This window comes from Canis lupus, chromosome 9, assembly GCF_003254725.2.
Source record: "Canis lupus dingo isolate Sandy chromosome 9, ASM325472v2, whole genome shotgun sequence".
Taxonomy (NCBI): Eukaryota; Metazoa; Chordata; class Mammalia; order Carnivora; family Canidae; genus Canis; species Canis lupus.
In genome coordinates, this window is record NC_064251.1 from 56,390,629 (window position 1) to 56,407,261 (window position 16,633).

The 16,633-nt window shown below is 53.2% G+C and overlaps 1 non-coding gene across 1 annotated transcript; it reads right to left on the reverse strand.

Moving 5' to 3' along the window:
- Positions 1-6,951: 6,951 nt before the first annotated feature.
- On the reverse strand, positions 6,952-7,162 carry LOC112677741 (small nucleolar RNA U3). The gene has a single exon (XR_003147174.3). It is a non-coding gene; the product is annotated as a small nucleolar RNA U3 (small nucleolar RNA).
- Positions 7,163-16,633: the final 9,471 nt, after the last annotated feature.

Below are 16,633 nucleotides of genomic sequence, written 5' to 3' on the forward strand. Positions count from 1 at the left end.
CCTCTCCTCTGTGGCATTTCATAGCTTCTGAAGCTCCCATGCTACTTTTTGGAGAAAAGAGAAGCCCTCACCTGGGACCTCTCGTTTCCAGCCTACAAACCTCCATCCCTGGCCCCCAAGTCTGCCCCAGTTCTCCTGCCTGGTACAGTGGAAGAGGCACCACCCTTCCTCACGGTCAAATGGTCCCTAAGCTCCAAATGCCATCCCTTTGCCCTTCCTGGACCATCAGAAGCCCCCTCTCCTCTGGGTGCTCCTTTTAACCTTCCTTTTTTTTTTTTTTTTAAGATTTTATTTATTCATGAGAGACACAGAGAGGCAGAGACACAGGCAGAGGGAGAAGCAGTCTCCATGCAGGATCATGCCCTGGGCTGAATGCGGTGCTTAACTGCTGAGCCACCGGGGCTGCACTCCTTTTGACCTTCCAAAGGACTTAAATCTCCCCCAGCTTAAAATACGAAAACACCAAGCTGCCTGCTGGCCCCCCAGCCGCAGCCTTATCTGTCTCTCCCTCCAAACATCTGGAATGGGGATGTGTGCTTTGCTTTATTGAGACCTTCCTTCATCTCCCTTCATGGCTTGACACACACCAAGGCTGCTCTAGCCAGACTGCTCCTGCCAACACCAGGATCCTCCTGGTCACCCCCCTCAATGGACATTGCCTCCTCATCCAAGAGGGCTCGCTTTCAGCAGCAGAGCACATGGGCCACTCTCTTTCTAGAAAACTGACATGTGTCTCCACTGCCCATTTGGACGCAGATTCCAACAGTTTTTTTTTTTTTAAGTAAACTCTCCACCCAGCGGGGGGTCAGCCTCATCACCCTCAGATCAGGAGTCACATGCTCTACTGACTGAGCCAGCCAGGCACCCGAAAATTCCACCTGTTCAAAACAGAACCCCAACCTTTCCCCCAAACATGCTCCCCGTAAAGTGGCCTCCCCAATCTAACAAACGGCACCTTGGCCACCTGGCCCCTTGAGCTAGACAGCTGGGGGTCACTGAGGACATGTCCCTCTTTCAACCCACTGCATCACCTTATCCTGGCAGGCCCACCTCCTCCGCATCTCTGGCACATGGACACCTCTTTGCTTCTGCACTGCTACTTGCCTGGATCAGGGCACCAGCTTTGCTCACCGGGCCCACAGGTTCTCCCAGAGATCTGCTCCCCAAGCTTTCTCCCTGGAAACCATTCTGCACTCAGCCACCCTTTCTAAACGCCTGGGGCCAATATCCTTCAGGGACTGCCTGCTGCTGTCACCGTAGGGTTCAAACCCCTCCAGGAGCACCGAGGCCCTGCATGGTCTGCATGATGTTTCTCCAATGCCTCTGACTCCCCACCACCCCCAACCAATCTGATGCTCAAGCTGATTTGGGCGAGGTACAGTTTCCTGAACACTCTGTGCTTTAGGATTGTCCCATATCCTCGCCCCCACCACCTCTGTTTCTTCCCTCTGCCTGAACTGGTCTTTCTGGCCAACTCCCACAGGCCCTCCAGTCTCAGTCTAAACTTCCTCCTTCTGGAAAGCCTTCTGCATGTCATGTCTGGGGGACATACCCTTGACGTGGCATCCTATATAATCCCATTCATTCAGCAAGTATTTATTGAGCACATGCTCACTGAATGTGCAGCTGGAAGGTGCACAAGACAGTATCTGCTTCTAGGGTGCTCACATCCCGGTGAGGGGACACATACTGATAAATTAATAAATAGCTTCAAAGAAGGGTAAATGCTATGAATGGCATAAAACCAGTTAATAAGAACAGAGAGTAGCTGAGAGTGTGAGGCACCGTTGAGTAGAAGAGTCAGTGAAGGGATCCCTGGGTGGCTCAGCAGTTTGGCGCCTGCCTTTGGCCCAGGGCACGATCCTGGAGTCCCGGGATTGAGTCCCATATCAGGCTCCCTGCATGGAGCCTGCTTCTCCCTCTGCCTATGTCTCTGCCCCCCTCTCTCTGTGTGTGTGTGTGTGTGTGTGTGTGTGTCTATCATGAATAAATAAATAAATAAATCTTAAGGAAAAAAAAGAAGAGTCAGTGAAGCTATTTCAGGGCACAAGGGGAGCCAGCCAAGAGTAGTACTGGGGGAAGAATGTTCCACTGGAGGGACCAGGTTAGGCCAAGGTCTCGCGGTGGGTGAGGGGTGGAACAGGTAGGGAGGCCAGTGGTTAGAGCCCAGGGAGCTAGGGGAGTGTGGGAAGAAGTGAGGATCACCTAGGGCCGTGAGGCTGCGACAGGATTTTGGATGTTTTTTAAATGCAATAGAAACACACTAGAGGGGGTAAGCAGAGAAGTGAAGTGATTTGTCCTAAAAGGATTGCTCTGGCTGCCACATGGAGGGTGGACTGTGGGGGCAAGGATGGAAACAGGAGAGCCCCTTCAGGCTTGTGGGATTACATGTGGGAGACAGAGCAAGGAATCGAGGTGATGGGCTTTGCAGCTAGACTGCCTGGTGGGCTAGGTACTGAGTGGGAAAGATCTGGGAAGAAGCTGGTGGAATGTGACTCAAGGTTTGTCTGGACCTTATTTTGAGCTGCCTTTTAGACTCCCAGGTGAGGGGACACCTGGGTGGCTTAGCGGTTAAGTGCCTGCCTTCACTCGGGGCGTGATCCTGGAGTTTCAGGATTGAGTCCCACGTTGGGCTCCCTGCATGGAGCCTGCTCCTTTCTCTGTGTCTCTCATGAATAAATAAATGAAATCTTAAAAAAAAAAAAAAAAAAAAAGACTCCCAGGTGGGAAGATCACATGCCACAGCCGCCTGGCTGTAAGCTCTGAGGCAGGGACCCATCCACCTCATTTACCATTTTATCCCCAGCCCTAGAGCAGGGCCAGCAGGACATAGGGTGGGCTCTCAATAGAAGTATGGGGAGTGGGAGATAACTATGGTGGACTGATCATACACCTGTACTGCCACTTCCACTCATTTTTTGCTCCAAAATACAAAAATAGGACATCCTCTACAAAGGTAATATTGGGCCAAATTCACAGAAACACTAAAGCAGTGGTTATCAGAGTATGGTCCCTGGACCAGCCAGCATCAGCCTCACCTGGAAATTGTTAGAAATGTAAATTCCTAGGCCCCTCCCCACACCTACTGAATCAGAAACTGGGAGTGGAGTTTAAACCAAGAAGGCTTCCAGGTGATTTTGATGTAGGCTGAAGTTTGAAGCAGCTGTTCTAAGGGGCCTATGGCTTCATTCTCCACATAATGTAGATTATACGCCTGGGAAAAAATGATGGTCTGGGCCCATCTGGCTGAACAGGTTCAAACCACCCTGAACCAACATCTAACTAGGCTCTGGGTCATCCTCACCCCACCCAAAACAGCATCTTCACTCCTGTCCCTCAGCCACTGTGGTTCTAGCCAGAGCCAGGTGGTGGCGCCAGCGCCTCAAGCTTTGGTCTGGCATTGGGACCCAGAGACCCCGGAAGAATTGTCCCCCTCCCCTGCACCTTCTTCCCCGCTGGGAGCCTCTGCTCTGAGGCCTGCTCACTGGCAAAGTCTTTGCGGGATGGCTTTCAATAGGGAGAGAGGCACTGAGGCTGGCACACCCCAGGGAGGGGCCAACCCCCTCTCCCTGGGGTTAGGAAGGTGGGCTAGAGAAGCCCCCTTGGTCAGAAAGAAATTAGGGGTGTCTGGACTGTGGGGCTTGGGAGTCAGAAGCCCAGACAGGCGGCTCTGGCCACTGGACTCTGGCTATACCCTTATTAACCCTCTGTCTACCCTACCCAACCTCATGTGAGGTCTCAGGTACTGCTTCCCTGCCAATGGGTGGGGGCAGCCTAGAGGTACCCTGGGGCCCAGACAGAGCCCCAAGGTTGGGGGTCCTCACAGCCTGGCAGCCAAGCAAGCTAAGAACAGGGGCGCACAGCGGAGAGAATGCATGGATGGAGCTCTTACCAGCTGCCAGCTTCATGACTCCTGGGTTGGGGGCTCTCTGGGCCCCTGTCCTGCTTTGTGGTCAAGGGAGCCCAGCATCTTGGCCAGAGGAAGAGCCCATGCCCTGCTCCTGGTCCTGGGTGCAGCTCGGCAGATGGGAGTCCAGGAGACCCGCCTGGGTTCCTTCCTAGCTCAGATTCCAAGCCCGGTTCCAAGAAGACCCAGGACTGAGTGCAAGCTTGACCCCCATCGGCTCCCCTGCTCCTCATCTTTCCTCTTTGTGGGGAGACTGAGACCCCTTGCCCAGCTGGAATCACTCTGCCCATTCTGCTTAGACCTAGCATACCTTGGCCTTGGCTCTAGGAATCTGCCCACACCCCCTCGCCTCCAGGGGTCCCACCCAACACCCACACTGTCTCCAGAGGACCACCCTCTCCCTCTTGGCCATGCCCTCGTCTCCCAGGACCCCAGATGTAGAGCTACCCTCCTCTGAGGCTCTGCCTCAGTCCTCAGGAAGCTGGGGCCAGGCCAGCTGTTTTCCCCAGGCAGCCAGCTGTTTTGCCCATCAGGAAGAAGTCCTGGCTCCTCTGCTAAAATCCTTGCTGTGGCTGTGGCTGCAGCGTGGCAGCCCTGCTGGGCCTGGGCCTGGGAGCTGTTAACTCCTCTGGGCCCAGCTCCTTCCTACATCATGCCCTTGCCTGGCCCCTGGGAGTAGCCTATTGAGAGACTTCCAGAGACCCCAAGAAGACCAAGCATTGCTCTCCCCACCCCCCCAATTGCTAACCTGACACCCCCTCCCCTCAACAGAGCCTAGTCCTCAGGTGACCCCAGGTGAGAGGGGTTCAAAGGGACAAATGAGAGCCCCCTTCAGAATAATAGTAGTAGTAGCTATCAAGAACATCCTGCTGAGTGCCAGGCATTGTGCTAAGTGCTTTAAATGTGGTATCTGATTTAATTTTGCAACTGTGCCCATGAAGTAGGGAAGATTTTCATTTCATAGATGAGGAAACAGAGGCATGGCAAGTCTAAGTTGCTTGCTCAAGCCCGCACAGAACTGAGCTGCCTGTCATTCCTTGGCAAGCCCTGGTGGTTCCCCGATTCCGAGTTGGTGGTGGTGGTGCTATTTCAGTTTCCCCCAGCTCCTTGCTCCCCACCCCCACTTTCTTTTCCTGGTCTGAGCATCCGTAGTAGGGCCATCTGTGAAATGGAATAACTGGACGCCCGGGTGGCTCAGCGGTTGAGCATCTGCCTTCAGTCTGGGACATGATCCTGGGGTCCTGGGATCAGGTCCCACATCAGGCTCCCTGCAGGGAGCCTGCTTCTCTCTCTGCCTATGTCTCTGTCTCTCTCTGTGTCTCTCATGAATAAATAAATAAAATACTAAAAAAAAAAAAAAAAAGAAATGGGATAACTGATGGGTGGAGTTAATACCACCAGCTCCCGGAGCAGTGCCAGGCTCTGTGTCCTGTACCTTCCAAGTATTCATTAGCAGATCATTCCTCTCGGTGGCTGTGGGTCAACCTGGGCTAAAATCCCAGGCTTTGCTGTTTCCAGCAGCCTGGCTTGGGGCAAGTGACTTGACATCCTAGTCTCCATGTCCAAAGCTGGGGAATGGGTGTCAGAACAATATTCTGCATCCTTGATTTTGTTGTAAAAAGGATGAGATCATGCAGGTGAGGTGGCTGGCCCAGTACCCAACACGGAGAATTTGGGTGGAATGTTACCCCTTACTAACCTCATTCTGGAAGGGTCTGAGTGGCCCATCCAGCACCATGCACCCCCACACCCAGCACGGAGCTGGCACACAGGAGGGCTCTGTTGCTACTTGTGAATCAATGAACTCTGGTCCGTGGAACTTCCATGGGGACGGCAGGCCGAAAGAGGGATACAACATGCCCAAGATCACAATGACTAGGGTAGAGCTGTGGGGATCCCAAGGCATCCAGCTCTTAACTCCTGCACCCCTGTGGCCTTCCCTCCTGAGGCAGGAACCTGGTCTGGTGGGAAGGGGAGGAGGGACAAGGAATAGGGACGATCCCAGAGCTGAGACGGCCCAGAAGGTGACTGGGCCACGGCTGGGTGGGATCTCAGGGTCTGGGAACGACCCCTCAGGATGCAGTGACCCGTGCTCTCCCCTTTTGTCCTCTCCCCCCTGCCCACCATGGGTCAGCTCCCTGGTCTCAGCCTAGACATCTGGAACTGGGGCAGACAAAGGACTTCGAAGAGGGACAATAGCCTTCTGTCCATTTTCAGAAGCTGGGCCGGGCCTGGCCAGGGCTGGGGGCCGGAGCCCCGGCGAGGCGGTGCCAGGCCCCCCGCGGGCAGCGGACAATGTTGGCAGTGATGGAGAGGAGGCATTTCAAAGCGTTTTGTTCCCGCTGACCCCCTCCCCTCCACATCTCGCCCGGCTCGGGGTGAGGCCCCAGCCCCACCCCCAGCCACCCAGGCCCCTGCTCCTGGCGGCTAGGGGACCGGCCACATTCTTGACCTCAGGGGAAAAGTTTAGACTCTTTGCGGGCTGGGCAACAATAACGGTGTCACAGAACTGATTTAGGAGCAGCACTTACCATCACAAAGCAGCAGACAAAGAGCCAGGGCTGAGAACGCGCCGGCTTCTGAGCCTACTCTTCCAAGCAGGGCCACCACTTCTCTCCCTGGCTCTGCCTGGGAGGGACTGGGTGCCAGGGCCTGACCCTGCGCTCCCCAGAGGAGGGCCAGAGCTGGGGAGAGGGGGCAAAGGAGAAGTGATGGGGATCCCACTGTGGAGGAGGTGGGGGGTGCTGAGAGCCACTTTCTGCTTAGCCACCAATTTGCCATGTGACCCTGGGCAAATCTTTCTTCACTCTGGGCCTCAGTTTCCTTGTCTTATTACAATAAGGAGGCTAACCCTAAAGGCCCAAAGCATGAGGCTCTGAGCTTGCAAACAGAGGGATTTCCATAATGATGATGATGACAATATAGTGATAGTGAGAAGTATTTACCCCTTTAATTCTGGGCACTTCGCAGGTGCCAGGTACTGTAATCACTAACCTCTTTCTGGCCTTCGTCTTTTTTTTTTTTTTTTTTTTTAAGTAACAGAGACCACTCAGCGCCATCCTCTCCGTCTTGCTCTCCCAAAGGAAGAGAAGGACAATTATCTATGACAAATGGCAGTTGCAGAAGCAACACCACGAGCTGGCATCACACTCAGGAGGGAATACTGCGCCCTCCTCATGGTTTCTGAGGCTCTAGATGTTCAGAGAAACTTCACCAGTAACAAACTATAGAAATGATCCCTGAAAATACAGTCTTGTCATTCCCTTTGATCACTTTGATCATATCACTCTCAGCAACCTCACAAAGCAGGTATATCATGAACTCCAGTTGACAGTTGATAACTGAGGCTCAGAGAAGGTAAGTCACTTGTCCAGGGCCACACAGCTTGGAGTCTGTGGAGCCGAGACAAGACAGGGCTGGCTCACTTCTGATTACACTGCAGTGAGAAGGAGAGAGGCAAAGAGGCAGCTGGACCCTGGGGAGTTCTGGGTGGGAGGGCTTCTCCTCCTGGCCAGAAGGCTATGAATAAATAAATGTCTGATTACCCCCAGGGGGAATTCTACCCTTGGAGCAGGTGCTTTTAAAAAACGAGATTGATTCTTGTCTGTGAACAGAGGTTGGCCTGGGCAGACACCCAGATGCAGGGGATTGGACAAAATGACCTCTAGTGGAGACCTCCTAGGAATTAGAAGCAGGATAGAACATTTAAGGGAGCCAGGCAATGGGTTCTAATCCCCGCTCTGATTTTTCCTGGTAGTATGTCCATGATGGACAAGTTACTGCAATACTCTGTGCCTCAGTTTTCCAACCTGTAAAACCGAACTCACCTTGTAGGAGTGTGGTGACCATTCTGTAAGCTACACAGAAGGCCTTAGATGGCACCTGGCTCAGTGAGGGCTGCCCATTGCTATCAGCAAGATCCTTGCAGCCAAGTCCAATGGCCAGGACATCTCTAGGTCAGCCTTCCTTTCCAGGAAATGGTTGTATTTTGATTACAGTATAAGGGACTATGGTCAGACACCGAGAGCAAAGGGGGCCCTGTTCTCTGGGACCTGTAAGGCAAAGACCAACCGTGGCTTCTCAGGGGCAGTCAGGGGCTGCCCAGCCCTGGGCATGGTACCCCGCCCTGGGAGAGGACAGGAAAGGAAGGGGGCCCTGCGGAGTGCTGTTCAGAGTCTGTCCCTCTCCACTATTTAACTCCAGAGGGACCAAAGTATATGTGGAATGCAAAGGAGAGGTGGCCAAGCGTGCAGGCACCCATAATGTCAACAGGTACTGCCCTCAGTCTGGTAAGGGAGCCCGGTGGGTCTGAGTCCCAGCTCTGCCAACTTGCTGTGTCATGCAGGAAGAGTTGCTGCCCCTTTCTGAGTTCATTCCAAGAGTCTTTTAGGATCTAAAGTGTCCAAAGGAGACTATCACAGGAGGCTCTGATTCCACAAGTCTAATAAAAAATTGGTTTGGAGCCCAAGAGACCTGCTCCCCAGACTCCAGCCCGTCCTGTCTCCCCTCAACCTCAGACTTCACCTCCAGCTTCTCTAACCATCCTTCCTCTTGGCTCCTTTCACCCAAGTACTAGCGACACGTACCACAGACGGAGGGTGAGACAGCATAGTGGAAAATGTCATAGATTCCTGGGGGCTGAGGGGTGATACCAGCCTCCCCATCCCTCACCATCTGGCTGTGGGGCCAGAGGAGAACTCACCTGGGCAGAGCATCTTGGGGTCCCCTCAGCCCTGGGAGGCAGATGGCACTGCTGGGGCTGTCTCTGGCACAAGGTAACTTCTCAGGCAGTTCCTGCTGCTGGAAGGGCTGGTCAAGCAGGCCCTCAGGTGCCAGACCTTCCTTCCCAGGCACAGATTTTCCTGGCATCTGCCTGGCAGGAAGGGCACCAGCTGGGGGGTTGGGCAGTGGGACCAGGAAAGATTCGGGTGAAGGTGTGTCCTAGAGGGCTTGTCCACAGCCCCTAAACCCACTTACTTTCTGGATGCTGGGTGCCAGGGAGCCAGGAAGCCAGGGTCCCTCAGGAGCCAGGAGAGGCAAAGATGAGCCCAGGCCCCTGCCCATCCTGCCCCCCCACCCCTACCCCCAAACAGGCCAGCCTGGCCCAGGCTGAGGTGTTTGCTTTTCCTGTCTTTACACTGACTCCATTCAGAGAGGACTTTCTCCACCCCCGGCCACTGGCCAGCAAGCCAGGGCACCAGGGAGAGAGATCACCGCCCCCACCCTCCCGCCTTTGCAACCCCCAAATGCCATCTTCATTTCAGGGAAATGGCATCTTCCAGGACTTTCTAGTTTTCAAAGGGGGGTGCTGCTGAAGTAGGGGTGGCGGGGGAGAAGGGGCCCCCCAAAGGAGAAGAGGGAAAGAGGGAAACCACATGGAGGAGTGGGTGGCAGGAAAAGAGGGACATGAAGTGAGGCCAGGAAAGAGAAGAGGAACAGAGGACCATGGAAGGGGACTGGCAGAGCAAAGGGCTCCTCAGGGAGGAGGCCCCAGGCAGAGGTGGGGTGGGGAGGGGCACAGTATGGGGAGCCACAGGCAGAGACTGGTCCCGGAAGGCAGGGAGAGCCTTTACAGGCTGAGCCAGGGCCTCATGCCTGGCTCTCTGCCACCAAAGTGGACAGGGCCTGAGGCAGATCCTGAAGCTGGGAGCTCCTGACTCCCACCTGAAATCCCTGTGACAGGAGCCCGAGCAAGGCTGTGACCTGGTCTGGGGCCAGGGGAAGGAGGAGGGTGAAAAGTTTCCCCAAGTCAGAAGGCCAGGGGGGAGGCATCTCAGGGGGTCCTGCTCTTTGCTCTCTCTGACTGTCACATTGGTACATAAAGAGGGTAAAAAGGTCAGCTGTGGCCTTTCAGGTCTGTGGGAAAAACTCTGCCCACTTCCCTAATGCATATTTATTGGTGTGAGCGGCTGGGGTGGGAGGAAGCCCCCACCCCACCAGCCTCCCAGCCAGGCCAGGTTAGCACTAAGAAGGCTCCGTGTGTCACCGAAATCCTACTCTTTGTCTCCAGATTGGCTCCAGAGTCCTCCCCCTTCCCTCCTCCCTTTGGCTCCCCCCACCCTCCTTTGGGGTTGCCAAGCAACTGTGGAAGGGTAGCTGAGATATTTTCTTTATTACAAGCAAAAGCAAGACAGCATCATGGCCCCAGGAGGGGAGCAGGGTGGGGGCTGGGGAGAGGGCGTCCCGTGCTCTGGGGGGAACCTTACTACCTTGGTGTGCTTTGGGCTTGGACAGTGGGGAGACTCAGAGCCCTAGGGAAGGTAGAGGATGGAAGGGAGTGGTGGGGTAGGCAGGCACAAAGACACTGATCGGGTCTACATCATGCTGAAAGAAGCAGTGCCAAGGGGCAACCCCCTGCGAGCTCCTCACCTATCACCCACCAGCTCTACATTCAGGCCAAATCATTTCCCTCCTCTGGGTCTAGTTTTCCTCCTTGACAAAACGGGGATAATGATGTGTACTATTATCTCATTTAATGCTCACGTCAACCCCAAGAGACATTTATTTTTCCCATTTTACTGGTTAGGAAACTGCTCAGAGACAGCAAGTGACTTGCCAAGCAAGCAGGTAAATGACAGGGGAGACAGTTCAGCCCAAACTCCTTTGTTATTTGTTTAATTTTTTTAAAGTAAGCTCTATGCCCAATGTGGGGCTCAAACTCACGACCTCCAGATCGAGTTGTATGATCTACCGACTGAGCCAGTCAGGCACCCCCCTGGCCAACTCTTTTTATAAAAAACATTTCTGGGGATCCCTGGGTGGCGCAGCGGTTTGGCGCCTGCCTTTGGCCCAGGGCGCGATCCTGGAGACCCGGGATCGAGTCCCACGTCGGGCTCCCGGTGCATGGAGCCTGCTTCTCCCTCTGCCTGTGTCTCTGCCTCTCTCTCTGTGTGTGACATAAATAAATAAATAAAAAGAAGCTGCTTCTTTAAAAAAAATAAAAAAATAAATAAAAATAAAAAACATTTCTATTTGTATGTGACACTGTGGCATTAGTTTCAGGTGTACAACATAGTGACTCAACATCTCTATAGTTATACTATGCCCACCACAAACGCAGCTACCACCTGCCACCATCCAACGCTATACAATATCATAGACTGTATTCCCTATGCTGCCTTTTATTCCTGCAACTTACTCATTTGTAACTGGAAGCTCTACCTCCCACACTCCTTCACCCATTTTGCCCATCCCCCACCTGCCTCCCCTCTACCCAACTCTTTATTTTTATCTATTTATTTATTTTTAAGACTTATTCACTTTTATTTTGGAAAGAGAGCACAGATGCAAGTGCGGGAGGGACAACAGAAGGAGGAGAGAGAATCTCAAGCAGACTCCCTACTGAGTGTTAAGCCCCACATAGGGTTCTACCTCATGATCCATGAGATCATGACCTGAGCCGAAACCAAGAGTCAGACACTCAACTGACTGAGCCACCCAGGCGCCCCTACCCAGCTCTTTACTGAGGTGTAATTCACACACCATGCGATCATCCATTTAAGATGTACAATTTAATGGTTTTTTGTATGTTCACAGAGTTGCACAACCATCACCATAATCAATTTTGAACATTTTCATCATCTCCAAAAGAATCCCTCTGCCCATTAGCCTTCACTTCCCATTCCTTCCCAACTCCCCTTCCCTTCCATTCTGGGCAACCACTAATCTGCTTTTTATATCTATAGATTTGCCTAATCTGGATATTTCTATAAATGGAATCAGACAATATGTCTCAGGTGAACTCTTTACTTCCAATGAATGGCTCCAAGCTCACTGGGTGCTGGGGTGACAGAGAATCAGGTATCATGGTGGCATGGTTAACAATGTGGACTTTGCTGTTAGACGGACTGAAGTCTAAAACCTGGCTCTGCCACTCAGTAGCTCTGTACCTGGGGGAAGTGGCTTCCTCTCTCTGGGCTTCAGGTTCCTGATCTGTAAAATGGGGTGAGGGATGGCATTTCTCACAATGCTGTAGGGATCACGAAAAGTGCTCAGCCCAATGCCAGTACTAACTAGCTGTTGGTAGTTGTTGACTAGATTACATTGATCCATGCATCCATCTATTTATACCTTTACCTGGGGCATTTACTAAAGTTTAGCACCTTCTAAGACTCAGGCATTGTTTTAGGTGCCGGGGATTTAGCAATGAGCAGGACATGATCCTTACCCACACTGAGCTCACATCCTAGTGGACAAGTAAGACAGCCAGTGAAGGGTGCAGCCTCGGTGGCGCAGGGGTTTGGCGCTGCCTGCAGCCTGGGGTGTGATCCTGGAGACCCGAGATCAAGTCCCACATCGGGCTCCCTGCATGGAGCCTACTTCTCCCTCTGCCTGTGTCTCTGCCTCTCTCTCTCTGTGTCTATGAATAAATAAATAAAATTAAAAAAAAAAAAAGACAGCCGGTGAAGGAGAGGCTTTCAGAGTGATAGTTGTGATGAAGACAAGAGCACAGGGGATGGGATGAAGCACCCCAGGTGGGTAGAGGTGGCTTCTTTTTGGAAAGCTTCCCTGCCCTGTCATCTCCTGGACAGGAATCTTTTTTTTTCCTTCAATGTAGGCACTATGCCCAATGTGGGGCCTGAACTCATGACCCCGGGATCAAAAGTTGCATGTTCTACCAACGGAGCCAACCAGGAACATCATTTTTTCTAAACTGAAACATCCTGTGCAGGGTACAAGCATTCTTAGGGTCCCCTCTGGGTGGGGGAGGTGGCCTGGCTTTGTTATCTTCTGAGAGTGGGGACAGGTCAGGTTGTCAATTCATTTATGAAGGCAAGCCACTTGATCATCACCACTAAGAACCCCGGCTGCTCTTCCAGAACTGTACAGGCAGGACCTGGCGAACAGGGGACAGGACTCCAGGTTTGGAAATATCCTGCACAGAGGTACAACCTGACTGACCTGTCACCAGGCTGCTTCTTAGGCACTTGCCTGCTCTGCTCCAGGTCTGGGGCCTGCTTCTGAACTAAAGAGTCCAGGCTGCAGCGTGAAGCCTCTTAAAGCCTCCTTCGCCGAGGCCCACCCACAGCAATATGTCCTGTTCTGCATCTAGAACCTCAGCTCATTGGCTCCATTCATGTATCCAGGTGATCTTTTCATATCACTTTCTTTTTTTATTATTATTACTTTCATCCAAATGTCCCAACATCTGTTTTATTATCTGTCTGTCCATCCACCTATTTAATTATTACTCTAATAAAGCATCCACTCAGTCATTCATTCAACAGTTTACTGAGCAGGTCATTTGTGCTGGGCACAGTGTTTGGTAAAATGACAGTCCTGGGGGCATAGTGCATGCTTAATCGACAGTGTGGTGCTCGCTTTGGCAGCACATATACTAAAAATCGAATGTGGACAACTTTGGACAGGAGGGACAACCTCCTTCCTGAGTGCTGGTCTAATAAGGGAAAAGGTAGAGTCGAAGTTAGAACACCTGAATGCAAGCATTCGGGGCTGAGCCTGAACATGTATCCTTGTTGTGTCTGTCTGTGTTAGAAGGCGATGATAAAATCTTACTGCAAGCAAATGCAAGGTGTTTGGACCCTTCCAACACCACAGCCATCTGTAGGGAGGCAGGACAGGTATAATGGCCCCATTTCACAGAGGCAATAACTAGTTCATTTCAGTCTATTGGAAATCACTTGCTCAAGGTAATGCTGCCTCTACCAGAAGATTCCTCAGGTCCTGTTGGAATGAATCGCTTGGTCTTCTATAATCCCCAATAATTCTGCTATTATTTCAGCTAAAGAGTTTTTCTGTGGCTCTGCGCCTTTCTTGGAGTCTGGCTGGCTATTTGTGTGTCTGTCTACTTGTCTACTGGATGGATACTTCTGGAGAGGCAACAGCAGATGGCTCATCTTTCTCTTTGCCCTCTCCCCAGCCTCCAGCACACAGGGTACACCTCAGATACTCATAAATGTTATTCATTGTCAGGGAACCCGCCTGAGGTCACCTGCCTGTAAGAGCAGGTTTGAGACCCTGCTCTGCCATCTACTAATCCCAGGCCACCACCAGCTGTCACCTGCAGTAGTAGCTCAATGGATCTCCTGTCATCCAGCTAGTCCCATCCCCTGCCCCACCCCCATTCTCTACACAGCAGCCCCAGCAAACCTTTAAAAATGTAAATCTGAACTTGTCAGACCTTCCAGGACCCCCACTGTGTTAAGGATAAAATCACAAATCCTCCCAATGTCTTACAGGGCCCAGCGGGGTCAACCCCAGCTTTATCTGGCACTTCCTCTTCCTCTCCAAGCTCCAGCCACACCAAATCTCTTCCCTTCCCACTCTCCCAGTTCTTTCTTGCCTGTTAGCTTTGGGGTATGCCATTCCCTCTGCCTGGAACAGTGCCTGCCTCAGTGACTGTCCGCCTTCACCTCATGCCCTATTCCCCTAGGACTGGGGTCTCCTCCCCCGCTGGTCTGCCTTTGGGGACACTGCCCACTGCTGAAACCCTGACCAGCACACAGTAGGCATTCCAGAAATATCTTTTTAATGACTTGCGTGATAAGACCCTGCTTAGGTCTCAGTTTCCCAGAGGATGAGGATGAGGCCAATTGACCCTTCTCTGCCCAGGACTAATGGCTTTAAATAGCTCTGACATACTCTGGAGGTGGAAAATGTAGATTAGATTGTAGAGTGTGGCTTTAGGCCCCGGTAGTTCTGCACGGGTGCAGAGACCACTCTGGCCAGCTTCATCAAGGTTGTTTTCCTGCCAGGCTGGACTGGGGCTGGGACCAGGTTTTTAAGAAGATACAGGTGTTTCTGGGTCTCACCACTCTGTATGTGCATTTTCACAAGTCCTCTCAGTATCTCTGCTGAATAAAGGATGGAAACCACTGTGCAGTGAGTTCCACAGCCCTGGGTCCCAGTTCTGGCTCCATTGCCTGCCAGCTAGCAGCTAGGGACTTCACTGCCACCACTCAGTTTCTTCATCTGTAAAGTGGGGCCGCTACTAGTACCGACTTCTCAGGGTCATTGTGAGCAGTCCACAGGCTACCTTAAAAATGTTTAGTGCTTGGCACATCAAGCATTTATTGCAGCCATTATTATTAGCAGATGGTTCATTCCCAGGAGTTGGGATCTTGTTAGTTAGCAGTGCTCCCTCTCTATGAAACCTGGACTTCAAGTACTACTTCCCAGAAGCCATATTTTTTCAACTTTTTGTAAGAAACTCCAAGAAGTTTATGTGGTTCATGTTTAAGCCACTGGTGGATGTTAGCGGACATTCAATGATGGGTGGTGGTGGTAGGGCACTGTCCTAGGCTCCAGAGGCAGGAATATTAATAGGATCCACTTCTTGTCTGGTGAGAACAGACAAGCTGATAATTACAATCCAGTGGGGGCATGTGTTGAGATGGCCCACAAACTGTGAGGAGAGGAGAGGATTTCAGGGTGGGGGCAGCGGTCCTTTGAGTGGAGAGCCCCAGAGTGGATGGAAGAGGGGAGGATGTATGGGTGGAATGGCCACATACTCCCCCACCAGGGTGTGAAATTCACTGGGAAAGACAGGTTGAGCTCTCCGGGTGATAAACTGGTATATAATCCCCCAGCTGATAGAGAACCTCCCCCGAGCCAGACCTGGCTGGGCTGGAGGTAGGGGGCACATCAGCCCTCCTGAACCAGTGGGCTGTCCAGTGGAAGAGACAAGACAAGCATTAATAGCATCCACGCCCCTCTCACCCTCCCTCTGCTCCCCCCCTCCTACACCCTCCCTTGCCAGAGTTGAGGTATCCAGGAACCTGCAGGAGGTACCCTGGGAATCAAGCCCCTGTCCTAGGTCTGGGGAGAGAGCAGTCTCCAGATCTCTAGTGGGGGTGTGGTCTCTGAAGATGGCATCTTCAACCTTGGGGGTTGGGACTGCGTGCCCTCCTCCTTTATCCTTTAGCAGAGCCTTTTAAGGGGGTGACCCTCTGACCTCCAGACTGTTCCCCCTTACCCTCCAGCCAGAAATCCCTAGGGCAGCAGCTTAAGGAAGGAGGGCTCCGCAGGCCTCAGGTTGAGCTGCAGATGGAAGGCCATCGTTGGGCCTGAAAAGACTCTGGGGTCCCCTGGGCACTCCTGGGGAGCTCGATCAAGGCCAGGGTGCCTGAGTCAGGTCCATGGGAGTGCAGCGACGAGAGGCGGGTGCCTGGCTGGCCCAGGACAAGGGAGGGGGCGAAGGGCGAAGGGTTCAGCCGAGGGAGCAGGCGGGGCATGGGGAGTCTAGGGCTCCGGATGGGGGTGGGAGGGTGAGGGGTCCGGCCGATGCAGGGGAGGGGGCGCCCCTGGGGAGGGGCACGCTATGTCTTTAAGAGCTGCCTGAGCGCAGGTTGCAGCTGCCTGGCCGGCCCGAGAGACAGCGGAGATTCATTACCCGCCGACACAATGACCATTGATGGCCCCGTGGCGTTATTCAAATCCAGTACCAATTGCAGCCGAGCCCCTTTCTCCGCGCCAGGCCCGTATTGTTGGAGCGGCCCACTAAAAGCCCGCCCCGGCCCCGAGCCGCCAGAGGCGCCCGCTCGGGTTCAGCCCTGCGCCTCGCCAGCCTGCCGGCTCCCAGCCCGGCTCCCAGCCCGGCTCCCCGGGCGCTGCAGGTGACCCGGCGGCGCATTCCAGCGCTCCCCGCCGTCCCGGCCACCTCCGCCACAGCCACCGCCACCGCCGGCGCCCCGCTCGCGACTCAGCCACCGGGAAGCGGAGAGCGCCGGAGCCGGTGCGTGCGCGGGGCCGGGCGGGGGCGGGGAC